Source organism: Micromys minutus (genome assembly GCF_963924665.1).
Source record: "Micromys minutus genome assembly, chromosome: 27".
Taxonomy (NCBI): domain Eukaryota; kingdom Metazoa; phylum Chordata; class Mammalia; order Rodentia; family Muridae; genus Micromys; species Micromys minutus.
In genome coordinates, this window is record NC_137962.1 from 10,022,753 (window position 1) to 10,049,720 (window position 26,968).

Genomic DNA, 26,968 nt, shown 5'->3' on the forward strand with positions numbered 1-26,968 from the left:
CTCTAACATTGGTGACAGCCAACTGTTCAGAGGCCCCAACCTCAGGAGTGTGGAGGAGTGACAGTAGCCTGTGCCTGAGGACTGAACCATCTACAAACAGCAGAGAAAGGGTCAGCTTCTGCTTGCTTGCTACCGAGCCCAAAGAGAGAGTGGTGCTCACACTCCTGAAGAAACCTCTGTGGTCACTTCCAGCAACACTTCCTGTTTTCTAGCCCCATATCTGCTCAAAGCCAGTGTGGGGGGCTCCTGCTCAGCCCAGGCCATGCTTTTGCCGGCCACTGTGACCTGAACAAAAAAGTTAGGGAGAGGAAATGTCAGAAAGGACAGGGAAGAAGTCCTCCATCCATTCCTTTATTCTGTTCCTGTTCACGTACATGTATACACACAAGCATAGAGTGAGCATGTTTGCACGGTATATGTCTACACACAATTATACGTAATATCTATTCTTCAGGACTCATTCTGGAGTCCGTAGTAATGGCTTTGCTTTACAGATATGAAAACTGTGGGTTTTCAGAGGCTAAGTCACATGTTCAAAGCGAAATTCTTCATCTTACATCTAATTTTAGGCACGCACAGGAGACTCACATGGAGAATTTTAGTTTTTTGGTTTTTTTTTTCTTTTTCAGCCAATCATTAAAGTTCAGAAAATGACTAGGCTTTGGTGTTTGGTACAGGAAAAGGAAGTGCAGAGGCGCAGGGGCCCAGCCCAGAGGTTTTGGTCACCCTTCCTCAGCAGCTTAGCTTAACCGTTGTTTCCAAAGTAGCCAACAGGGGGCAATGCATCCCTCTTTTTCAAACCTGGGGGCGCTCTGGGCCATCATCCAGGAAAGAAAACCTGGGGACACCACCTGCAGTTTTCAGAACCCAGCACACTGGTTTAGCAGGGTGGGTGCTCGGCGCTCTCCTGGAAGCCACTGGGTGAATTTTAATTCAGTAGTAATAATGGAAAGAGGCGAGGGGCGTCCCGACCCCTTCTAGCAGCGCCTTGTATCCTCGAGGCCTTTTCAGTGAGCACAGTATTAGCACCAACTATGTTGCCAGAAGCGGTGGCAGAATTCGTCCCTAGCTTTTAGCAGTTTTCCTATTGGGGAGCGCCTCTCACCTGAAGCAGGGAGGCGTGGGAGCTCCATCTCACCATAAGTCCGTAGAGACATGGGGACCCAACACAGTGGGAAGCTGGGAGAGGACAGGGTTACCATAAACACAGTGAAAGTCCAGCTAATGCCGAATGTAGCAACTGTGCGAGCTTGTTTCTGTCCTGGAGTCATTGGTATCTCCTGGGGAGTCGTTCAGCTACTGAGATGCCTTGGTCATCCCCCCTCCCACCCACTCGCACACTTTTGGGAGCGCACATGTCCTCTCATGGAAAGCCACCAATTCCTGCTGGCGGTAGAAGCCAGCCAGGACCCTTGTGCAAGAGGTTGGAGAAACTCCAGGTTCCAGCAGGCGGATGGAGGTCCGGGCACCCTTTTTGAAACTCCACGGTGAGGCAAGGCAAAGCGTCCCACACCTTACCTGTACTAGGGCACCGGGAGACTTAATCCCCATCTCCAGTTCAGTCGCTCTGATTCCCGCAAGGTCACACTCAAACACCCACGCGAAGAAAAACAACGAGAGCTGAAAGTTGCTTGCGCAAAGGTCCGACTCCGAGCTAACAGTATTCCAACCAAGTCGCCTTATCCGGTGTCACCATTTCCCACCCCGTGCACTTATGAAAGCGGCAGACGATGCCCTGCGCAGGTCACACTATCGACATGTAGACAAGTTACTAACTTTTGTCACATTATTTCTTGGCAGCTGCGGCGCCTAACGGGTTTGGGGCAGATTCCAAGTTTAGAGTTGCCACCTCCGAGCTCACTTTGCCCACCCTAACCTACCCACTTTCCAAAACACCGCTTCTATGCTGTCCTAACCTCCAACTTCTCCCCAAGATCTGAAGCTGGACTTTATTAGAGGTGTCCCGGGGGCCAAGAGCTTCCTCTCGGGTCTGCGCCTGGCCACGGCCGATCGGGAGACTCCATCCGGATACTGTCCCACCACCTCTGGTCTTGAAAGCCAACTCTCTCCAAGTGTCCCCAGTGTCCCAGCACGAGACCACCGCTTCTCTAGAGAGTGGGGGCAATCTGCGCCTGATGGAGTCTCCTACCCGTGGCCCCGGCGGGGATCAACTGCGGTGCTGGGTGCAATGTCACCGCAGCCGCTCCGGGAGACTCAACCGCGGTAGACTCTCCACCGAGCTCCAGGAGGCTCCTCCAGTGAGCGCCGAAGAGCCTGGAGCCCCAGAGCTGGACTCTCCTCCCTGAGAACACTTTGGTGGCCATGGAGGAGACAGGGATCTCTCCTCGGGTCCCCCCGTTGGCGCCTAGGGTCTTTAGTCCCACTTCTACTGTTACACCCTCCTAATACCTTTCCCCACCCCTTCTGTTCCTGGGTCGGCACTCAGAAGACAAGCGAAATTTCTCCAGTCCCAACTCGCGAGGGGGCGCCGTCCCTGGGGCACCAGGACAGAGACCAGCTGGGTGCGCACTCACCAAAGCCAGAGACACGCCGGAGTTGTCCGGTTTGTGGCAACTGAAGAGGTTCAGAGGGGTATCTAAGGAGATGTGCCCAGGATACTTACCCCAGCCAGCTCACGGTCCTCCTCTGTCTCCTCCTCTTTCCTCCCTCCGGTCTAGGGCTCTTTGTCTTTGCAAAGTGTCGAAAGTGTCTGGCATAGTGGGCTCAGCCGGCAGAGGTTAGCGCCGAAGAAGCGGGAGGCGGGGTGAGGATGGGAGCGGCCTCTGGAACACCTTCCCCCGGGTGTAACGGGAGTGAGAGGCGGGGCGTCCGGGGAGGGGCCGCTTTCGCCCGCCGGCTGGGACCAAGCCGTGACTCCGGCGCGCCCAGTCCCGTGGCCGCCTCCTCGGTGCTCGGCCCTCCCCTTCCTCCGCCCAGCGCCCGCCCCTTGGCGCCCGGGCGCCCCCCTCCCGCCGGCCTCAGCTCGGCTTTCCCCTAGCTCGGGGCTTCCTGCAAGCCCAATTTAGCTCAGCCGAGCCACGTGGAACGCAGCGGGCTGGGTAGAGGCTGGACCGGCCTGAGAGACGCCGGAGGAGGCGGCACGGGGACAAGATCGCTGCCCCAAGAGAGGGATCTGCCGGAACAGCTGGCGAGGCTAGGAAAGAACTCCCGAGAGGCTCGAAGCCCGTGGGGTCAACCCCGGGGACGAGGCGTTGGGCGTACACCCAGAGGAAGTAGCTGGCGGTGCCCAGAAGAGCCCCATTCAGGGGCGCGGTGGAGAGAGGGGGAGATCAGGCAAAGCCACCTCTTCCTCTAAGGGCGCGGGACTCACGGTGGGATTTAGGTAGGCTGGGGGAGGGACACGGCGGGGTTAGGGATCGCGGTGACCGGAGCCTCGGACGGCGCGGCCAGGACTGAAAGCCGCAGGGCAGGTCACTGTAAGCATCCACGTCCCCGCCCTTCCCGCCTGCTCCACCTAGGGCTTTTTCTTTGCGGATGGACTGTCAGCTGCGCGGCCCTGAGCTGGGCTGATAGTGGGAACAGAGTTAGAAAGGTCCCGGAAGCAGCCTGGGGATGGAGATTTGGTTTAGGTTAGGGTAGAGGTTTCTCTGGCCCTCCCTGTTTTAATAGCGAAGTGAGGCTAGTAGGTAAGGAATTTAACGCGTGTGGGTCGTAGATCATGCACGGTCGATTTAAAAAAGCATGTATAAGATCTGATTTGTAAGTGGGTATTCTCTCACTGGAACTATCTCTTCTACAACTTTTCCGGGGAATGTTAAGAGGAAAGACTGTGAGCAGGAGTCTTTCTGTTTTCAGTACTGGCTGCTTCTGGGGACAAGCCTTTGCAGTGGAGGAGGCTAGAGCTATCGCTGTTCGCTCACCAGAATGAGGCTGGAATGTTGGGGTGAATTTGCAGTGCTTCTCCATTACTGTGATCTTGGATGCATTGGAGGAAGCCCTCTACTTCGATGTACTCCCTTGTCAAGGGCCCTAGTCCTAGTGTTTGTTTGCTTGGGTTGTTGTACAGAGCAAATGGATACGGGCTCCTGAAACTGCCTTTGGCGTCTAAGAGCTCAGTTCAATCCAGTTTTCGTAAGGAGGAAGGAGTGGTTTTCAACTGTGCTCCTGGACTGCCTAGATAAAATTGAGACATTGTGTAAGTCCCAGGGAAGTGGAAGAGAAATTATTAAAAGGGAGGAAGGGGAGGACAAAGAAACAACAAACTACTAGAGGAAGGAAGGAAAAAATAGACCTACAAGTTCCACTTGTGGAGGGGAGGCTAGGACCCCTCCAGTTAAGACTCATTGGGACCTAATCTTCCACAGGGCTGTCCCTTCCCAGGAGTTTGAGAGGAGGGGTCTCCACAGTGTTTTATGATGTGTGCTGAGTAATTTTCTCTGCTGTTCTAGGTTGGTTTGGGTTTCCATGCTAGAAATGGAGTGAGGCTCTGGAATTATCTCTGAGTTTTGTTGTTTCTGAGAAGCTGTTCAAACTGCAGCTCCTGACATCCTTTTGTGTGTATGGGAGAGGAAGGCAGAGATCCCATCCTGACAGCTACTCTCTTCCATAGCACAATATCTTACACACACACACACACACACACACACACACACACACACACACACACACACACACGGTGGTGACTTTCAATAGAATACAATTGAAGTGGTCGCCATCAGGGTTAAGAGGAGAGCCCTGTGGTTTGCAAGCCTGTATCTGCTGGCCCTGTGCCTCTTGATTTGATGAGCCTTACTGTGGCTGAGGGACACTGTGCCTTGACTCCTGCTGACTGGAGTCCTCTCCCTGTAGTCCAGAAGGGAGTAAGGGAGTGCTGAGTGAATTAATTGCAGTGTTCTTGCTAGAAAGCAGAGTGCATAGGGACTCACATCGGGAGATGGAAAAATACTACATGAAGAGAAGGCTGCTATTCTCATGGATTCTGTTGGGGGAGGGTTAGATTAGGCAAAGGAGTAGCCCCAGGTCATCTAGCTGCTTACACTGTGTAGCTGAGAGTCCACACAAGTCTTAGTGGGTTCCTGGATGACTCCAAAAATGACTGTGGTGAACTCTGGTGACTGTATATAAACCATCACCTTAGCTACATAAAATGCAACTACTTCTAGTAAGAAAATGTAGGTGGAACTTTTTAAAATCCACCTACTTCCTGCCTGTCAGCACATTCCTCTCTAGGTAACAGGACAGGCCTCCATATCCCTCCCTTCCTTCTCTGCTTCCTCTTATTTATATTTATTTATTTATTTAAGTTGCGGCATTCCATGCAAGCAGCACTTTTGACACACCCTGGACCATCTCAAGAAGCAAGGGAAACAAACTGAATGCCAGGGGAGGGTGTATACGTTTCTTTTTTGTCATCCTGATCATGTCTCCCAACATGCCCTGCTGGGAAACAGCTGCAAGTAGTCATTACTGGAAGGGTCTGCACAGCGGGTGCCCCGGGGAGCCCCGTGTGAATTTAGTGCACGCTGCCACCTCCTCATGAGTTCAGAGCACGGAAATGGACAAGGAAATGGATTTTCTCTTTTCCAGTCCCCCTTTGTTGGCACACCAGAGTGGAAAAGTAGTAGTGGTCCAATCCCACTGGGCAGTTGTGCAGAAAAGAGGAGGGTGATGTGGCTTGTTGGAGGTTTGGGTTTTGGGTGGTGCTTTCTTAGGTCTCCGGGCTATGAGGAATTTCTGAAGTCTCCTTAGGTTAAGTGGTTCATGTAGGAATGTCCAAAGTAATGTGACTTGGGAGGCTGGAAGAAGCGACTGCTTGTTGCTGTCATTCTCCCCCCACCCCCGGCCGTGTGTATGTGTCTGTGTGTGTGTGTATCTGTGTGTGTGTGTGTATCTGTGTGTGTGTATCTGTGTGTGTGTGTGTGTGTGTGTGTGTGTATCTGTGTGTGTTGCATTAAAGTTTCTAAGGAGATGCACAGAAACCTATTCACACCTAATAGAGAGGTCATGGACAGTCTGAAGTAATTAATCCATTCAAGTTTAGCTTAGAGACCATTGATGGGGCTCCTTAATCGGAGCCTGGGTGTTAGGAAGGTAACATCACTAGAGATTCCAATATAATGTGCAGACAGTTACTACACCAAAGACTCCTCTCTCCCAGGCAATTGCTAACTGCTTGTATAATCTCAGGGAGGAGTCCCACAAGTCCTATACATTTCTTATGAGTTTAATGAGCTTCCACCTTACTTACCTCTTGTGGGAATGTTTTCAATATGAAGTTACACAACACATTAAAAACAGTCATGTAACAGTGTGTATGTGTGTGCGCGTGCGCAAGTGTGTGTGACATTTCCTTTTCTGGGAATACCCTCATAATATTTTGGGTGAGTTTTTGCCCCAGCCTCTAATACCACTGCAAAAATAGAGAGCTTTTTAGTCCCATTCTCTGTTGATCCCTTCAATCTTTGAATTTGTTTAGGAGAGGAATCCAATTGATAAGCCAGTCCAGGGGTTAATGGAATCACCAGTCCAAACTGTGTAGGCTGCCAAGCATTGAGTGTCCATCACTGGATAGACCTTGACGAGAAAGAGCCCTCTAAAATTGGCACTTGTTAGAATGTAGAGACTATAGCCTGTTAACCCCCTCCAGTCCTGAGATGCCATAAGGGCTTTTGAGCCGGCCAGACCTGTCTGGTCAACCTCAGTTTCAGACCCAGTGTCCATCCAGGTGTGCTCATGGGTGTCAGTCATTTGTGACTGCCCTAATCTGTCCTGAGGTGAGCTTTAATACTAGGTAGAGACACCAGAATAGGGAGATAAATGCACTGGGCTTCTTAAGAATAAATTCTAGGCTGGATATTTGACTCCATGCTAGCACACTTGACTAGGCTGTTCGAGGTCAGGGTTCAGCTTACAGTACTTCAGAAAAAAAGTGAGAAAGGTAAACTTCAAAGTAGAACCAGAAAGCCCTTATCCACTTGTATAAAACCAACAAGTTTACTTTGTTTGTTTGTTTATTTAAGAGGGACACTCATGTAGGGATGAGGGGACAACCTGAAGAAATTGATTCTCTTTACCATGTCAGTCTCTGGAATCAGACCAGTCACAAGGCTTGGGGGCAAGTGCCTTTACCAGCTGAGCCATGTCACTAGCCTGAACAGGAAAATTCTAATTCATTTTCTCCGTTCTGTATCCTGTGCTTATGAAAGAAGTCAGATGGAAGACCAGCAACTTTCTGAATAGTATTCATTTAATCCCACTAGAACTGTAACCGAAGGTTCGATCACAGCATGGAAATTGTAAGAAGTGCTCTGGTCCTTTAAGAGGCAGGGCCTTTAGGTCTTTGGAGCATGCTGTCTCCGAAGAGACTGGGAGGGAGCCTGTCTATTCTCTCTGCCCTGTTTAGACCTATGCCTGCTCCTCCCTGGGATTCCAACACAAAGTGTTGCTGTCAGGTGCCCTCAGCAGACAGCCTAACCAGTGGTGGCCCCTGACCTTGAAGCTAAATAAATCTGTTCTCTTGTTAAGTCACCAGTGTCAGGGATTGTGTGGCAGCTCTGCACTACATCTGTAGATCCAGGCCTTGTCACACTACCAAAAGCCATCTCCAGACTGGCTGATGGCATGAATCAATAAGCGTATTTAGCTTAGACCACTGCAGGTCATAGCTGTGACTTGCAGCCACACATGTAGTAACTGTAGCCAGGTTCGTTTTCCAGAACGACATCCCCACCTTCTCTCAGGTCACTCCCAAAACCCAAACCCTTAAAGCCTAATAGATCTCCATGTGACAAATTTCCAAAGTCTTACTTGGTGTGACCCTAGTGTGCTCCTCAGTTGTCCTTTAACTTTCACATTCTAGGTTAGCAGGTGTCTTGGTTAAGTTGCATGTCAGGTTCCTGAGGGCAACAGTTTGCTGGGCAGCTGAACACGTCCGTGTCAGACAGCACGGAAGTCTAGAGGGCCCATGCGTGGTCTGGCTTCTTCACAGCATCCGAAGCTTTTTCCAACTGCTCTAGGAAATACAGGGACCATGGGATAGAAGCATCCTTACCCTAAAGCCCTCCCGGCTGAGGGAGCTTTTATGTGCTAATGTGGCCGAAAGGAGGAATTCCAGAAGCTCAGGATTGATCTAAGGCATAGGCAGAACAGGGCTTTTTAGAGGAATGAGTCAGAAGTGACCCCACCCCTCTTTCACTAATGACTATCCTTGATATATCTTAACTATTACTTGTGTGTGTGTGTGTGTGTGTGTGTGTAAGCCTACTAGTTTTTGAATTTAGGACTCACCCTAAATTCAGTATGACATCATCTTTAACTTACTTCAGTGAACTTGAAAAAAAAATCTATTTTCAGATGAGGCGAGACTCTAAGGTTTCTGTGGGTCATGCATTTGGGAGAGAACATTCAGCCCATTGTGTCCAAGACACTGATCTCCCCTGCTGAGCCCTCTTCAGGAGCATCTCTAGAGTGTGGCCCCACTCACCAAAGCAGCAGCTGATGCCCATAGTCTTTTTTTGTTTTTTGTTTTTTGTTTTTTTTTTTTTGTTGTTGTTGTTTCCAAGAAGCCTGACCCTTAGCCACTTCTTCATGTCTATTAGGCAGCAGCCCCGAGACCAAAAATATGAAGGGCTTCACATCAGTTTTACGATGTTAATGGTAGCATGGGAGATACCCTAAATTGACATTTAAAACAAGTGTCTTCCACACCCATATGCATCCGTCACTACAGGACTCTTCATCCCTTCTGGAAAACCGAACACTAAGCTTGATGTATGGACCGTTGATATCCTGGAAGGTTCCTGCCTCTAAAGTTCTTCTCATCTGGTATACACCTGAAGCAGGATGCCATGTTCTCTGTGTACTTAACTCTTCAACTTCCAGAATCCTGCCTCCCTTTTGAGACTCTGGTATAACCTCTGTTGCTACCTGCTTGTAAGTTCAATTGTTACTGAGTAGACGGACCGGAATAGGTACAATTCCAAACCATGTTCCATGAAACTGAGGGCTGCTGTGCAGGAAATTGAGAGGACTCGATCCATGACAGCACGCAGCCCCGTAAAATGCGTGGTCCATAAAAGGGCGTGAGCTGCACTGGAGAAACACACCAGACACTGCAGCTGCCCTCAGAGTCAGATGCTGTAAGGTGGCCTCGTCCAATAGCAGTAGACATCATAAAGGGATCTGGAGGAGAGGCACGAACACATGAAGAGGTGGGCTGAGACAAAGAAGACGATGGTAATGTAACGGTTTAGGGTATGTGCGTGTGTGCTTTGTGCTACTGTTTGGATAGGTTCACAGGGTTGAAACGCTGGCTTACCTAACAGCCCTTGCCAGAGAAACCTTTTGTTCTATGATATTTTCCCTGACTGAAATCAAAACAGCCAAGACAAAATGACTGGCTTTTGAAGTCTTCGCCAAAACACAAGGTCAATGCCTTCATTCTTGGAAAGAAACAGTGAGACTCCTCAGCGAAAGAGAATGCTCTGTGTCATGAGTCTAATAACAATCACAACCAACACCTGAACACGAGGAGCTGAGTGTCAGGCTCAGGAGAAGGGTGAGCCCATTCCTCCTGTCATCAGTGTGAACAGACAGTAACTTTAAGCCTGAAGGAAGCACCTACTTAGTTCCTTACACTGGAGTCTTTGGCTTCAGCATCTCCAACTGGCATTTCAGCTGTTTTAAGGAGAAAGGTGCCATACGGAATTGACTAGCTGAATGCCACATACTCACAAAGTCTTGGGTAATGATGGCCATTATTAATTTAGGTATCTTTCTGATGTCTATTATGTGTGCCAATACATCTATCTATAAATGCTTTATAAATGAGAAAGAAACAGTACACAGTGAATTTCCAAGACATTCGAGGTCTCTGTCAAGCTGGCTGCTTCTCTTTGGAGAATTTCCAATTGTGTGTGTGTGTGTGTGTGTGTGTGTGTGTGTGTGTGTGTGTGATCTGTCTATGGGAGTGGCTTCAACACTGCTGTTTTTTCCTTTCTCTTTTTTTGTTTCTGTGCGTTTTTTAAAGTTGTTTGTTTTCTGCCAACAAGAAAGCTAACATTTTTTTCTCTAGAAAAAAACCAAGGCTCAACATCAGATCTGTAAGAAAGGGTTCCCCTGCTTAAAAAGGCTTGGGTAGTGTCTGTGGCTGTTCCTGGGAAAATCGATAAGTCCTCACACAGTCCCGGCTGTTCTGCTCTGCTTTGCTTCTGTACCTCAGTGCAACAGGTTGACTAGTCTTAAGACAGGTCCACCAAGCTTTCCCTTTTGCTTTTGGTAGTTGAATCATACCCCAAATACACTAGGGGTGACACCTCTGTGTCTTGTTAGGTGGAACTGTTTTATAAATAGGCAAGGTATTAAGACTCAGTTTGCTGACCTAACATGAGTAATGATGGAGTTAGCCTTGGACCGGCAGGAAGGTCCATTATCCTGACACGTTAAATGAGCACACTTTTCTTTTAAATGTTGGGACCACACACCTGAGAAGTACCTTAAAGGAAGAAGGCTTTCTTTTGGCTCCCAGTCGGAGGGCACAGTCTATCACAGTGAAGCACAGCATCAGGGCCATGACAGCAGAACTCTGGGCTGCTTGCTCACATCTTAATGGATCAGGAAGCAGGAAGGTTGGGGCTAAAAGCAGGGCTGGGTTATAAACCACAGGCACAGTCCTCCAGTAACGCACATCTTCGAACGTTTCCACGGCCTTCCGAAACAGCACCACGAGCTAGGGACCAAGTATTCAAACACATAAGTCTATGGGGGATATTCTATCCCAACCACAACTATGTAGAAGTGAATGTCTCTCGTTTTTAGTTCTGAGAACAATGCTGGTACAGCATTTTACAGTTTGCAGGGCCCGGGCTTCAACTACCTTGATCCACAGATGTTAATAATAAAATTCCAGCCATTCCTGAGTATATCTCATAGGACCAACTATTTTAGCTTTAGGCATCAGATTTTTTTTTTTTTTTTTTGGACACTAGGAGAAAAGATCACCTTCTTTACCATCAAAGGCAGTACCTATAGGGTCTCCTAAATACTTTAACTAATATATCCCTGCTTGGTTTAGTTTCAATTCTGTATCATTGTAGGGTACTGAAAAAACATTTTTATTCCAAGTATTCAGGTGCTAAAGGCAGTGGGCATCTGGGGGCCATTAGCAGTCTGTGCTGCAAAGTACAAGAGGCTAAATCACCAAACTTAGATCAAGGCTAAGAGTATGAAAACCAGACCCATCTATAAAATGTGGACTTGTAGTTTCTTGTTGCCATAGTAACTAGAAAATAGTCTGTATCCACCTGTGTAGAGGAAGGAACCTGCCTTTGCACTACAGTCAGAGCTGTCTGGCTGTTAGATCTTAAGTTCAGGATGGAACTAGCCTGTGTATTAAGCTCAATTTGTTTATGCCAGCTCTAAGCCCTTGTCCACATGGGAAAGTTTGGAATCATACAGAGATTTGGAAATGGCAGGGGTGGTTGTGGAGGAGAACTAGCCTCTTTGGGAGTGAGGTGTACTTAAAGATATTTTTAATGAGCTCAAGGCAGACAAGTCTTTTGATGACTATTTCAAATGGGACTGAGTTGTTCCTTAATTTGGACATAGTCTTTCATTGAAGAAATTTAAATAAGATCTTACCAACCTTGCCATTTAGTTAACTCAGAGAAGCCAGTGGCCCTCCAGTTGTAAGTCTCTTTATTCTTGCACTGCTGGCTTTCCATCTGCTGGCATGACCTGTCAGTTTAAACACTGGGGGAGGACGTCTGAGGAATCTGTTCTCTGGACTCTGTTTAAGGTGAGCACTAACATGAGACATCTTAAGGAGAATGAGTAAGATTTCATCTATGTTGACATGGATTGTCGAGTTGAATTCAAAGAAAGCTGGATTTGGCAGATTCAGGGACTGGGAAGGGGAATGACTTGGGAAAGAAGAATGCCTGCTGCTCTTGCAAGGGAGTAGGGTCCAGCTCCCAGCAGACACACAGTGGCTCGACCATTTCTGATATCCTTTTCTGGCCTCTGAGTTCTTAGCAAGAAGCTGGCATAAATACAAGCAAAAACACTCATACAATATAAATAAAAAAAGGTTACGCAAATGCATTATAACAACAGAAGTTTTATTTCTATAGATGATGCACACACACACACACACACACACACACACAGAGAGAGAGAGAGAGAGAGAGAGAGAGAGAGAGAGAGTGCATGTAGAGATCAGAGGTTGGGTGTCCTTCCTCAGGTAATGTCCTGCTTGTTTTAGGCAAGGTTACTCTTGTTTGGAGCTTGACATTTAGGCAAGACTGGGTGAGCAGCGAGAGTCTTGTCTCCTCCTCCCTGGACTGGAATTGCGCCTGTGCACATAACACTTGACCTTATATGTGAGTTCTGGGAATCGGGCTCAGGTCTGAGTGCTTGTAACCACGTCACTAACCTATCCATCTTCCCTCCAGTCAAAAGTGTACGTTTTAAATGTATACTGACACAGTAACATTTATTCATATACGAAACAAGGCTCATGGATCGTTTTTCTTTTTTCCTTTGTAAAAAGAGTTATTTCCTTTTCTGTTTCATATTGAATTTTATTCGAAGTGTTGTGTTGACTCCGTTTCAAGAAGTGCTGCTCCCTGTTAAAAATTGTCTGAGGAACTTGTAACCAGGAGACTCCACCTTTCTTCTGGCAGCCCTAGTAAGGACATTTTACCACCTTCTCTCTAGATTCCAGGACTTCCTGTCATTGGCACAATAGCCTGTGTTCTGGCTGGGTTTGTGTCAACTTGACACAGCTGGAGTTATCGCAGAGAAAGGAGCCTCAGTTGAGGAAATGCCTCCAAGAGATCCAGCTGTAAGGCATTTTCACAACTGGAGTTCAAGGCGGGAGGGCCCAGCCCAATGTGGGTGGTGCCGACCCTGGGCCTGTAGACCTGGGTTCTATAAGAAAGCAAGCCAATGAGTAACATCTCTCCATGGCCTCTGCATCAGCTCCTGTTTCCTGACCTGCTTAAGTTCCAGTTCTGACTTCCTTTGGTGATGAACAGCAATGTGGAAGTGTAAGCTGAATAAACCCTTTCCTCCCCAACTTGCTTCCTGGTCATGATGTTTTGTGCAGGAATAGAAACCCTAAAACAGCCTATAACCCTAATTCAATAGTCAACCATTGTGTATTTAATTCAAGTACCCATACTTCCTAGCCCTGTGACCTTGGGTTTGTTACTTCTCTGAGTCTTTGTTTTCTCATTTGTGAAATCAGGAAAGCAACTGCACCTTCCTGCAATTATTGTAGGAAGTCAACAGGGTAGCTTATCAGCAAGCATTAGATCTTATCCTAAAAATAAGATAAGGTGTACATACCTGGGGCGTGATACCCAAGGTTGACCTCTGGCCTCCATGCACACACCCAGAGGGAGTAAAAGAGAAGAAGGAGGAGGAGGGAAAGGAGAAGGAAGAAGAGGAGGAGAGATTTTTTGCTAAGAAGGAAGTATGTAATATTCCCTGGGGAAATGTCAGTGGCTCAAAGGCAGTGGCTGTACAAAGGGCTAGGACTTCAGCATTCCTCACAGAGGGCACTGGGATTACTCACTTGAGTGTGCTGAGCTGTGGCAAAGTTCAACCCTAAGAACGAAGAATTCTCAGTCTTCCTTTCCCCCATTGGCTTTTCTCATATGCTAATTTTTACCTCACTTTCTGCTATCCTGCCCTATTCATCTGGACAGGGTTCAGGACCTCCAGGCCACATTCAAAACTACTGGCTGAGATAATCAGCTGAATGCTGGTTTAGTGCACTCTTGTGGCTCTGATTGATCATGTTTTCTGGGCCACAGGATCATATAAGCAATAGGACTTCAGGCTGGAATCATAAGAGGTAGGTGTACATAGGACTCTCAGGAAGACATAAAGTAGAGCATAAAGAGGAAGAAATGGAGAAGGGAAGAAGGAAAAAGAGGAGAAGGAAGAGGAGGAGGAGAAGAATATATTCATATCCCTGTAGCTATGCATGGAATTACCTATTGTTACCCCTTATACCTCTTTCATCTGTGGAGTATAAGGGACTATTCCTCAGGAAGTCTCCAGACTCTATGTTCTGCTCTAGTCCCTTCCCTCAGATACCCACTTGTGCCTCCTCCTTGAGGTGGTTCAAATGAGAAATGTCCCCCATAATCCCATGAATCTGAATACGTAGTCCCTACTTGGTGTGGGGTTTAGGTGGTATAGCTTTGCTGGAGGCATGCTTTGAGAGCAAAAAAATCCTCACTTATTTCTAGTTTACTCTCTCAGCTTTGTGCTTAAGTTCAATGATGTAAACCCGCAGCTTCCTGTTCCTGCCACCATACCTGATGCTTACAGTCAGGACTGTACTCATCCCCATTGGAACCCCAAGGCAAAATAACTCTTCCTTGAGTTGCCTTTCATTATGATGTTTCATCACAGCAACAGAAAAGTAACTCATATACTACCTCTTGCCCCGTGTCCAGCAGAAGCAGCCTCTATGCGTGCTACTGCCCCATGCTTTGTCTGCTGCTGACCCTGTGAACTTCCGTTCCTCTCCAGTCCATCCCCAGGTCCAACTGATGCAGCCTCAGCTCAGCTGCATTCTTCCCTGGAGAAAGCCTGTGACTTCCCAGCACGTTGTAGAGTCACATTATCTGCTGCTTAATTGAGTCTCTGATGCATCCCAGTTTCCTGACTGACCACAGGTCCCATTCCGTCCTATCATTTTATGCTCACCATTGGCCAGGGTTCTGATGCAGAATCAACAGTTTTGAAAAGTTCCGTTGTCAGGTCATGCTGTCTCTCTAGGGGATATTTTCTTTGAGTGTCTGGCTGGTGGGCTGAGGTATTTGTTTAGTGCCTGCAGTCCTCTATCTCGTTAGACACTGTCTCCTTTTTTAATTATGGCTCCCCAGTACCAACCTAGGTGAGTTTAGAAGACGTTAAACAATAGGATTTAGATACAATGGCAACTTTTGCATATCTGCACCTACAGGTCTCTGAGTATAATCCTGCTGAGACCTTAAGTACAAAGGTGATTAGTTCCAAGTAGACAGATAGATTGTCATACTTGTCTTTCATGACCATAAACATATATCTGGTGACACTCAGCTACAGAAGCATGGCTCCTGAAATCTGTAGATACAAGCACTCAGGGTCACAATGAAATGATTTGGGGTAGGTATAAATCAGTACTGTAGACCTATAATAGGTGCAAGAGATAATGTCAGCCTTACTCAGTGTCAAAACAGTGCATAGCAAATTCCATTAGGGTGGGTGAGGGAAATTCGAGGACATGAGCAAAACATCACTTGAGGAAGAAAGGGCATGTGGCAGGTGCCAGGCTGCTCATTACCCATGCCCTCTTGTCCTCTTCCCCTCCTAACCTACAAAGGAGTGCACAGGTGCCCATGGTCTCCATTGCTACTCCTCTGGGAAGGTAACAAAATATGTTATTTGTCTTGTGTGCTCATTTCTTTAATAAAATATAAGATGCTCCACTATAACAAAGTGACAGATTCCTGCAAAAGAATAGACACATTAAGAAGTCATTTATCCAGAATCATGGGGAAAGCTGTAGTGGCCATGTGTGCTGGTCACCTGCTACCTGCCAGACTTGACAGTCTTTGTGACAGGCAGATAATCAGGCACACAGTGACTTTCAGCCTGCCCTGCAGAGTCTAAGGTTGAGTTCTGAGCCCTACTCTGTATTGAAACATGTGCTTCCTCCTGTCTCCATGTGCTCCAGACCCATGCGCAGTTGTTATCTTTTTGATACAGTCCACCAAGTGCTCCTTGAACTACCTAAACCGTGGAAAAGGACAACCAGTCCATGCAGTGGTTTGAGTGTGTACAGATTCTATTAGCTCATATGTTTGAATACTTGGTTCCCAGTTGGCAGAACTGTTTGGAAAAGTTAGAAGGCCTTATTGGGGGAGGTGTGTCGCTGAGGGTGGTCTTTGCAGTTCTCAAAGACTGGAGAAATTGCCTGTATCTTTCTTTCTGTCCAGTGGTTGTGATTAAGAGACTCGCTCTCAGCTACTGAGCCAGCACATGCCGGCTGTCATACTCCCTGTCATGGTGGTCATGGACTCTAACCCTCTAAACTCCTAAGCCTCCAGCAAACCCTTTCTACTATAGATTGTCTTGTTCATGTTGTTTTATCACAGTGATAGAAAGTAACCAACATAGCCTGCTAGCCATGTTTGTCATCACCAAGAGAGGTCTCTGTACTGCTTCCCTTGGCCTGGGCACTATAGTCAGGCAGGATCCAGCTATGCATTCATCCAGTCAGCTTACTCTGTGACCACAGAAAGTTAATCACATGGTTATTCATTTCTTCTTTTTAGCATCAGCACCATATAAAGGATTATTCTCAGCCTCACAGGGATCTTGTGAAGAATCACTCTAGCACAGTTTGTGTAAGTCTACATACACCACCAAGCTACATGTTGGTTTTGTGTAGAATCTTGGTCTTCTCCATCCCCAACTTGTGGTCTACAATCTGCATGAGGCCAGGACCAGCTACAGATGGAGCCCAACAAAAAGTCATCGATGTACTCAGAGCATAAAATATTTTTCCAATTTTTTCTGCAACTTGGTTGTGCAGATCTAGGGTGTGAACACAGAAAATGACAGTATCATGTCACTATGTCAGAAAGCTGATGTTGGACCTGTGACTCTAGAAGTCACACTGTCAGGCTTCTCATTCAAACCTTGCACTTCACTGCAGAACGACCAGGGCTCAGGGAAGAGATCCAACCCTTAGCATCCTGAGTGGAGATCAATTCACATGGAGTCCTATACTGATTTATGTGTTTAATAAATACTTAAATACTGCTTATCAGTACTATTTCAGGTTATTCACAAATATAAGCACTTTTTCTTATGAGTGTTACTGGAAATTGTACCAAAGGACTTCAGACGTCCAAGGCAAGCACTCTCCCAGTGAACTACCTCCCCCAACCTTACCCCTTTTATATTTTAGTTTGAATTAGAGTCCTAGTAAACTGCTCAGGCTGGATTTGACCCTGTGACCCTTCTGTCTCAGCTGCTCCAGAAGTTTAAATCCAAGCCGTGCCACTAGGTTCAGTAACATCAGCATATGCAGAAACTTTGGAATATTATCTGATTCATGTTACATGTCTCAGTTATGGTTTCTATTGCTGTGAAAGACACTGTGACCAAGGCAACTCTTACAAGGACAACATTTAATTCCAGTTGGTTTACAGGTTCAGAGGTTCAGTCCATTATCGTCAAGGTGGGAGAGACATCAGTGTTCAGGCAGGCATGGTGCTGGAGGAGCTGAGAGTTCTACTTCTTGTTCCAAAGGCAAATAGGAGACTGTTATCTTCCAGGCAGTTAAAAGGAGGTATTCAAACCTTCCCACCTCCCACAATGACACACTTCCTTCAACAAAACTACAACCACTCCAACAAGGCCACACCTCCTAATAGTGCCACTCCCTCCCTAAACCAAGCATATTTAAACCATCTTATCACATTTTATTAAAAAAAGAATTAACTAATCTGTATAATCTGTGTAGCTACAAAACTAAAGAGGCAGACCCAGATCAACTGCCTCTGAACTTTGCCTAGAGCCACTACTTCAGTCTTTGTTTTGTGACACCCCTCAGTTTCCCTTAACAGCAACCAGAAGTTCAGTGTCTCCCTCCCCTGTTTCTCTTTTCCTCCATCACTCCTCTCCTCTCTTCTTCTTTTCTTCTCTCTGAGCCATCATAGTGAAAAAGGTGGATGATTGATTCCCATGGGGCTCTGCCATATCTTTCCAAGTTTCCTTTATAAATCAGGGGAGGAGGAATGAGAAGAAGTTGGGGTTCAATGCTCCCTGGCTGAGCATTGCTCAATCTCTTGATATTCTCTCCCAAGATCCTACAGGGTAGTGGTGGCAGAAGGTTCCTCCTGGGAACTAAATCTCCATTGACTCAAAATTGTCCTTTGGGATGCCTATGAAGAAACACAGTGTTTGAGATTGTCATGATGGGAGGGGCTGAGCTATGGGGAACTGGGTAGGAAAGAGGCTAAAGAATAGAGTCCAGGTAGATTGTGAAGAACTGAGGATTCCAGGACAGCAGGGGACCTCATTTACCTGAGGCTTTATTAATACCAGGTCTATCTTTTCTGGGAGAATTCAGATGTTGTCCTAACAGCCATGGAGTATCTTCAAACCAGGAAAAGGAAGCAAGACCAGTTCATGAGCCCTGTGCTTCATCCCTTTCTGTCTCTGCTGAACATCTAGAAGTCCAGGCCCTGGAAGGTCACTAAAACAGGGATTCCTGATTCTGAAATCTGAGCCATTACAAGAGGTTTTACTCTCTGTTTATCAGTGGATGTCCCCTTCTTCAAAATGATACATCAAATGTCAACAATTTCCCTTATTTGCCTTATTGTAAAGTAGGTTAACTGAGTGCCCAAGACATTTGGAAATGATTGATAAAATGTGTAATTCTGTGAGTGATAATTTTCATGAGCATCAAGGCCTGCGGAGGAGGCTGTTGAAGCTACAAAGCATCTTTGATAACTTCATGCTCTTCTTAGGTACCAAGAACTGCTCAATAGGGGGCATCAGACAGAATGCACTGAATCTTCTTCCATGCAGACCTGGGACAGAGGAATTCCCATGAATATCTCTGTTTTATAGACAAAGAAAACTTGGCTCAGAGAATGTTGGGGTCTTTCCTTGTGTCGTGCAGATGACACAGATTGGAACAGTGACTATAGGCCAGACTCCTGCTATTAGTGTAATGCTTTAGATTTCTCTTTGCCCTTTAAGAAGTACCCTAACCTAAGTGAACTGTAGCTTTGTAATTTAGCCTGAAAGAGTAAACATTTGGGGCAGGGGTATGGCTACAGCTGCATATGGAGCAGAGGACGGCATTGTCTGGCATCAATAGGAGAAGCCCTTGGTACTGTGAAGGCTGGTTTCCCCAGTGTAGGGGAATGCCAAGGTGTTGAGGTAGGAGTGGGTGGGGGCGAAGGGGAATATCCTCACAGAAGCAGGGGGAGGAGGTATGGGAGAGGGGTGAACTGGGAAAGGGGATAACATTTGAAATGTAAATATAATCTAACCAATTTTTTAAAAAAAGGCAAACCTTTTTCAGGAGGCTATAGAGTGAGGCTCTGGACTATCCATTACCCTGGGACTCTGCCTTTGCTAGGAACTTCACACTTTAAAACTGGGCTTATCTACGTTCTGTTTCAATGACCCTGAGAGTTCACGTCAGGAGCCTCTGTTTTTTATCAGCAAAAAGAGGAAAGCCTTCCTGTGCAAGGTCAGGAGCACAACCTTGCAGCCTGGAGATAACCTCCAACTAAATTCCAGGAGCCTCAGAAACTCTGCCAATGTCTGCTTCCTCCCCTTCCCCTGCTGAATTTCTGAACTTCCCCTGAGATTACCCTGCAACTGATCTCCCTGCTTCTAGATTGCTCAGCTATGACCCTTTCTCGAACATTCCCTGGTAGTTGTGAGCTCTGCATTCTCTTCATTGGCTTCTGTCTGTCCTGTCCTGGAGTTTCCATGGAACTGGGCTGTGAATTTACCTCCTAGAAACATCCCAGAGCACAGTCACCTTCTAACACATGCTAGTCTCACAGATAACCACCAGCAGGATGAAGACAGGAACTCCGTCATGTAGGCACTTGGTAACTATTCAGGATTTAGATTTGATTAGTAGCCAAGTGTGCCCCTGAACTGCTCTCCATGAGGACCAGGGGACAGGGCTGTATGGAGTCTAAAGTGATTATGGCAGGGGTTGATCCTACAAAAAGACTATAGCCTTACCCGAATCTCTGGCCTCATCACAACAACTCTTGCAAAGCCCCAAGCAAACAAATTAGCCACTTGAGGAATATTTTTAATGGATATACCCTTGTCTTCACTTTGTTTTAGGATGACAGCTCAGCAGAAAAGGCAAGTAGGTAGGCTCAAATACAAAAGGTGTTTGAATTTTGTATTCCTTCAGCTTACACACACACACACACAGAGAGAGAGAGAGAGAGAGAGAGAGAGAGAGAGAGAGAGAGAGAGAGAGAGAGAGAGAGAGAGAGAGAGAGAGAGAGAGAGAGAGAGAGAGAGAGAGAGAGAGAGAGAGAGAGAGAGAGAGAGAACACAGAAGAGGGTGTGTAACCCACTGGAAGGAACCCACCTGCTGCTGTATCAGCAAGCACAGGAACATCTACTCTGATGGTATTCTATGATGGACAGATGCTCTAGGGAGAAGAGAAAAATGACAGAGGCCGTATAGGCACAGGTTGGATAAACACCTCTACATAGGATAAACAGTCAGTTTAAACATGTTTCTGCTTGGTGGGTTGGGCTTACACAGGCATGTGGCAGGGCTACACTCTCTTTGCAATAAACCATGGACCATTCTTTCAAGGAGTGCCATTAAAGCAAGCCCAGCAAGACCTGATGGAATCAGATGGTGCGTGAAAAGAACCTGAAGTAGAAAGACACATGGAGGCAGACATCCTTGTTTTGTTATGTGTCATAATATTCATGGCGTGTTCAGGGAAGTGCATTTTACCTGAGCATGCATTTAATATGCAAATAACACCTGGACCTCACTAGACACAACCCCAGCACTTAGCCTTGTCCATTCCGGCAGACACTTTTTTTTTATGTGTGTGTGTATGTGTGTGTGTGTGTAAAAGGAAGAGTAAATACAGGCAATGGCATATGTGTTTTTTCCCTTTTACTGTGTGGGTTCCAAGGATGAAATGCAAATCATCAGTCTTGGCAGCAAGCACTCCACCCACTGAGTCACCTTCATCGTCCCTATTCTGAGAATTCTTTTCATTTGTTTATATCTTGTGTGTATAGGTGTTTTTGCCTGCATGTATGTCTATGCACCATGTGTATGCAGTCCCCATGTAGGCCAGAAGAAGGTGGTACAAGGTGGACAACTGGAGTTGATAGCTGTCATGTGGGCGTTAGGAACAAAACCCAAGTCCTTTGAACACCAACCAGTGTTCTTAATCACTGAGCCATTCTAGAAATTCTTCAGGGAGTATTACTTTCCTCTTTTATCCCAATAGAAAAATGTCCTTTCCTTCCAGTCTTTCTTCCTTCGCCTGCACCTTACTGTCTTTCTGGGCTGTGGGGATATAGAACACCTTGAAACAAGCACCAGCCTGTGAAACAGGAGGGAAATAAAACTTACCTCACTCAATTCATTGCTAGACCAGAATTAGAAGGCATCATTTTAGTCACACCATCCTTTGGATGGAGAAATGACCTATGGGAAGGAATGTTCCAGAATATTTCTATAAGCAGAGTTAGAATCTGGCTGGGCCTTATGATACTTGGCATCAACGTAGGGATGGGATGAAAGCAGCCTGCTTGGTCCAGGTTCCATCCCACTCCATTCTGGCTTTGTGACCTAAGGGAAGTTACTTAATATCTGTGGGCCTTGGCTTCCCTTTCCTATGAATGAACAAGAGCACTGACATATTAATGTGTGGAGACACAGCTTATGACTGATGATCCCAGTCCCACGTGCAGAGACACACTGCCTGCAGCAAATTCTGTAGTTGCGCTGATGCTAGTGTGTCTCCAGAACTTCCCTGTCTGTGGCCTGCTGTCTGCTCACACAGCTGAGCAGTAGGTGGATGCAGCCTGCCCAGTAAACCTGAGTCTAGACAGCTGGCAGGGCCTATCCCATTGGACAAGAGGTACTGCAGAGATAAGACTCAGCTGGGGAGTCTGTGCCTGTCAGGCCAGCTTTTAGGAATACATGTGCTTCTCACCTACATGTGAAGGGAGGAAGAGTATTTCTGTGACCCATTATCTTTACAATGTGGGGGATAAGATCCAAGCTTTTACTTATGCTAGATAGGGCTCTATGGCACTGTTACACGCCAGCCATGTGTTTCCCTGTGTAGCATACGTTCCATAGAGCATTATAATCATCACTTGATGCAGCCAGTACTCACGTCTATTCACCCTTCCTTTGTGCTTTCCTCCAGACATTTCCATGTATCTTTCCAGGTTGCTTTTCCTATTGTTTAAAGGACACTACTTCATGTTTCTGCTCTGATTGCCCTAAAATCTTTTTTTGTTGTTGTTGCTCCATTCTCTTTTGAAGATATTCTTAGTGCTTCTGCAGAATTCCAGGAGGCAGATACATTCTCTCTGTATTTTGAAGGTGCCGTTCCATTGTCTCTTGGCTCACATTGTTCCTGTTTAAAAATTAGCTGCCTTAGGAACAAATGCAGTTTAACTGGCTTACATAAGCCAAGCATGCCACAGAGTAGCAACAAGATGAAAGTAGACACGAAGGTAGACATATGCTACCACACCCCCCCCCCAAAACACATTCCTAACACTATCAGCACAATCTGACTTTTAATTCTTTTCTGTGCTTGTATTTGAATGTAGTCACGGAGAACTACATTGGGCTGTCTGTGACCCTGATCTTGCAGCTATATTCTCGGTGCTGAGTGTGGTTGCATGATAGGAGGCTCTAAAATTCACTTGTTAATTCAACCATGGATGGGTGTGTGGTAAGAGCCACTGGTGCTAAGAGCATTCCACATTGAGTGGGTAAGCAAGGCATCCAGTTGCATGTGTCCATGAAAATGTACATGTTTTGCCTTTGTTGTTGCTGCAACCAGTTAGCTGCATACAGTGGTTCTGATTCCCAGCTGCACTAGTATGAGCGATCTGATTGCTTCATACCACGCTGACCAATAAACTTTGCTTTTTCCATCTCTGTCACCCTGGGGGATACTCATTGCTGAAACTCCTGGATTATAGGACAAGTGTAAGGCAGTTAAGTGTGCCGATCTGGAAGGCAGATATCATGTTGGCTCTGTTTTACACGATGAATTGAGAATTCCCAAGAAGCCCCAGGGACTTGCCTATGACCACACAGCTAGCAGGAGACAGGCTGTAGTCCAGGTTATTTTGCTCTCCCCCTGAGCCACACAAGATAATTCTAGAGTCCCCTTGTTCTCTTCTGGTGCACCATGCTGCCTGCCTCCCTTGAATCCTTGTGCCTGACTTTAGGTATTGTATCTGGGTCTTTTTTCTGCCCATAAATGCATGTGAATGCACCTCTACACACACACACACACACACACACACACACACACACACACACACACACAGCACAGCATTGAAGGATAGAAAGCAGAACATGTACAACTCAGCTTTCAATGATCTTCCTGATCTATACTGATTTGCAGATCAGACTGGAAGCCAGAGCAGTGATGTGACTTTCCTAAGCTCATAAAACTACCTGGTAACCAGGCAAACTCCTGACCTGCTAAGCTGTTGCCACCCTTCCTGGCCACTTCTCTGGCCTCCCGAGTGATGCTAAAGGAAGAAGAAAACAGATTTGTGCTTCATATCCTTGGCATGAATGAATGTTTTTTTGAGCCATAAGGTAAGAGTTATTTCCAGTGTGTGTGTGTGTGTGTGTGTGTGTGTGTGTGTGTGTGTGTGTGTCTGTGTCTGTGTCTGTGTGTGTGTGTGTGTAAGCAGCTGTGCTGTGGTGGTTCCAGAATATCAAACATTGCTACAGTTCTTTGCTTCAATTTCAAAATCTTCACTTGAGATGATCTTGAACACAGACACTTCTATATTTTTCAAATAAACTGCTGATTTTGATTATTTGTGTTCAAAGCACATACCGCTAGTTGCATTCATACACACATGGAGGGAATGCTGTATTAATGTCCCTGTTTTCAGCAGAACAGTGACAAGACTAAAGGACAATATTTACTGCTCAGGGCATAATGCTGTGAAGGATTCTAAGAACATCAGAAAGCATACATTTAGTTTGGATCTAGCTCTCACATCTGATTAGAAATAAAACCAGAAAAGATCTTGGTTTATGCTCTGTATGCATCTTTCTGCTCACTGGTGTGTCTATCTACCCACAGACCCATCCATATATCCATCTTCCTACCTTTTCATTTGTCTGTCCATCCACCCACCCATCCATCCACCCATCTATCCACCCATCCACCCATCCACCCACCCATCCACTCATCCATCCACCCATCCACCCACCTACCCATCCACCCATCCACCCATCCATCCATCCATCCATCCATCCATCCATCCATCCATCCATCCACCCACCCATCCACCCACCTACCCATCCACCCATCCACTTACCTATCTACCCATCCACTCACCCATATACCCATCCACCCACCTACCCATCCACCCATCCACCCACCCATCCATCCATCCATCCATCCATCCATCCATCCATCCATCCACCCATTTACCCACCCATCCACCCATCCACCTACCTATCCATCCACCCATCCACCCACCCATCCACCCACCCATCCACCCACCCATCCATCCATCCACCCATCCATCCATCTACCCATCCATCCATCCACCCATCCATCCATCCACCCACCCATCCACCCACCCATCAATCCATCCACCTACCCATCCATCCATCCATATTAACTGAACATCTGTCTTTTCCTACACATGACATGGGCAGGAGACTCAGGCTTCTTGTTCATAGGAATTTGGAGTGACACACAATGTTTACCCTTCCTGTATGGACAGTGCCCTATCCACATACATGAAGGTTTAGGAACTCTGAGAAAACAGGGGTCTTCCTTCCTCTTGACACTTCCACACCTCAAGTAAAGTATAGACATTCCCTCTGTGCCTAGTGGTAAGCATAGAGGTGGAATTGGCTCTACTTATGCTTAGAACAGGGAATTAGCTAGCTCAGAAGCTCATGGATGCTAAAGCTTAGCTATCAAGAAACTGGAGCCAAGCTTCCTATTCATTCTGTTGACTCAATGATCCATCCATTCATCCTTTGTCCCTTCAGGGGTTAAGAGAGCCATCTCCTCCGTCCTGCTCACTGTTTGGGTGACAGGGAAAGTAGAAGGATCGGCCCCCTCATTATTTCCTTTGTTTAGGTTTAAGAGAGACCTTGTCTCAAAAAACAAACAAACAAACAAACAATACAAGGTAGGTGACATTTTGAGATACAGTAGTTTAAAGGAGAATGGTCCTCATATGCTCTTACATTTAAATACTTGGTCCTCAGAGGGTGGAGTTGTCTGGGAGTGATTAGGAGGAGTTATCTTGCTAGAAAAGGTGTGTGACTAGGGGCAGTCTTTGAGGTTTCAAAAGCTCATGCTTTTCTCAGGGAGAAAGAGAGAGAGGTGTCCAGGATCACAGCACAGGACAGACAGAGATGACAGCATATCTAGGCCTCTTAAATTGCAGGGGAAGGATTCTTTCCTGGAGCAACTAGATAATCCAGCCATGATGGTTATGAAGCGACTCTGAAACTATAAGGGGGTCCCCAACTAAATGTTTTCTTTTGTAAGTTGTCATGGTCATGGTGACTCTTCACATCAACAGAAAAGTAACTGAAACAGTTGTGTTGGGGAGAAAAATTGGGTGATAGGGAGATGATATATTAAGGAGAAAGAATGTCAAAGAGTGGGGATGTCAGAGAGAGGAAAGGCCAGAGACAGGGTGTATCAAATGGACAGTGTATGAGAAAGTGAGTGTAACAGAAACAGTTTGTTAGAGTCTGACCATAGGAGTCCATAGGACGTTGCTAATGCTGTCTGCTGACTTAGGTCCTGTGATGGTGGGCTTGCTATCTAACACCACACACTCATCTTGATCTTAAAAACAGGGAGGCTCACCCTAGTCTGCAGGATTGTCATCAAGTGGGGGTGAGGCGGTGTCTGCTTTGTATTTTAATAACATGTCCAGCACCTCTGAGCTCAGACAATATTTCCTCTAATTAATGTTGTGCTGAATATTAAATTTCTAACCCAAGCCTTCGCCCTGCTGAGGAACCCAGAGGCACAGTGAGCAGTTTTGGAAACTGACTTGCTCATAGTCTAAGGAGCAAGTCATTTTGTCCCTTCTGGGCTTTTCACTCTTCAAGTCAGGTTCCTTAATGTCCCCCCTCAACCCCCAATAACACACTTCTTAGATTAAGGTCAGGAGGGCTTGAAAGAAGCATCCCTCATTCCCAAAAAAGGGACCTGACTCAGCTGGTCTCTGGGGCTTTACAGTCCTTTATGTTATTTAGTGGATGTCAAAAAAAGACAACAAGACAAGCTTAGTTCAGAGGCTGACTGGGTAGGTCTCAGTTTGAATCCACAAGGCCTTTCTATAAATACAGTCAGTCAGCTAAAGAAGAATAAATGTTTCAACATCTGCCTACACTGTATTCCATTAAAACCTCTGGGCACTTTTCCAATTTCTTTCTCACACTGGGGGTGGGGGGAGGAGAACCATTTTAAAAGGAAGCAAACCTAGAGAATTGGGCGAGTTGGTAGCAGACTTATGACGTGAACTGGGGTTCTTCAGCACATTCACTGTCCTCTGAAGTCCCAAATGGAGTAGCACCAACTGGCTCTTCAAGTCTTGCTCAACAATTTCTGTAACTAGAGCAGCCCTACCTCAGCCTTCTTTATTGACACCTGAGCACTAGACTGAACCATGATCACACTGGTTGTGTTTGTAGACATGGTGACACTGGTGACTTGGCTGATCCCAGAAGTCTTTCAACTTCTGAGAAGAGGCTGGGGAGTGGAGGGTGGCCATGTTATTTCCTGCTTCTTTGGAATTTCCAAGAATGTGTTTCTCTGGTTTCTCTCACAGACCTAGAACAGAAAAGGGAAGTCTTGGTCTACCGTGGTCAGCCCTTTCTGCAGGGTACAAAGGGTATATGCATTCCAATAGAAGTGAGTCAAGGTTTCCAGTTCTCCATTTCTACATCCGAATGTGGAGGTGCTCACAGCCTCCAAGTTCAGTGGTGCACACTGGCAATAGCCCCGCCATAGAAGTGCTGTTGACAGCTGTCTCCAGGCCTCAGACCCAGGCAAGGGGATAGGAGCAGCAGTCATGGTACATGGAGGAAGGGGCAAAAACAGATTCCCCAGTCATGAAGTCTGGGGTCAAGTGTAGATGATGACCTTGAAGCAGTTCATTTACTCCCCCCCACCACTATCATCTGATGATGGAACTGTCCTGGTAGCAATGAAGA

General features: G+C 46.5%; 1 protein-coding gene across 2 annotated transcripts in view; it reads right to left on the bottom strand.

The window, feature by feature from the left end:
* The window catches only part of ST3GAL1 (ST3 beta-galactoside alpha-2,3-sialyltransferase 1), a 73,085-nt gene extending 70,336 nt beyond the window's left edge, over positions 1 to 2,749 (bottom strand). For both annotated transcript variants that reach the window (XM_080939150.1, XM_080939149.1), the window contains exon 1: positions 2,624 to 2,749. The gene's annotated coding sequence lies outside the window, so the exon portion shown is untranslated. The remainder of the gene's footprint in view (positions 1 to 2,623) is intronic.
* Positions 2,750 to 26,968: the final 24,219 nt, after the last annotated feature.